Below are 486 nucleotides of genomic sequence, written 5' to 3' on the forward strand. Positions count from 1 at the left end.
TAAATTTACTCCCTAGTAAATATTTCGTTAGAAAAACTATGGCAACATCCGGTTGCTCATACGGTGTTGTTCCTCAATTCGTCACCTTTCGGCCAAAGTATCACAAGCGCCATGCGAAGTTTCAAAATTTCCGCCGCCATTTTATATTTTTACAGAGAAAAAGAAATTAGTGAAATTTTGGGATAGCTTTGTTGAACAATTTCTGTGTAAAAAAATAAAATTGCGGCGGAAATTTTGCAACGTCGCATGGCGCTTGTGATACTTTGGCCGGAAGGTGAGGAACTCGGGAGAGAAGTCTCGGAAGCCGGATCTTGGGATGTTTGCACGGCGGCGACGGAAATCAGGGCGACGGCGGACGGCAAACAGGGCTGGCGGCGCCTTGACCCCATTCGGACACTCATCGAGATGGAAAATCAGTCAGCGTTGATAAGCCGATCGCGTAGAATGCGTCAACAAGTGCATACTTTTAGGCACTCACCTCGTGCA

Source organism: Bemisia tabaci, chromosome 4, assembly GCF_918797505.1.
Source record: "Bemisia tabaci chromosome 4, PGI_BMITA_v3".
NCBI lineage: Eukaryota > Metazoa > Arthropoda > Insecta > Hemiptera > Aleyrodidae > Bemisia > Bemisia tabaci.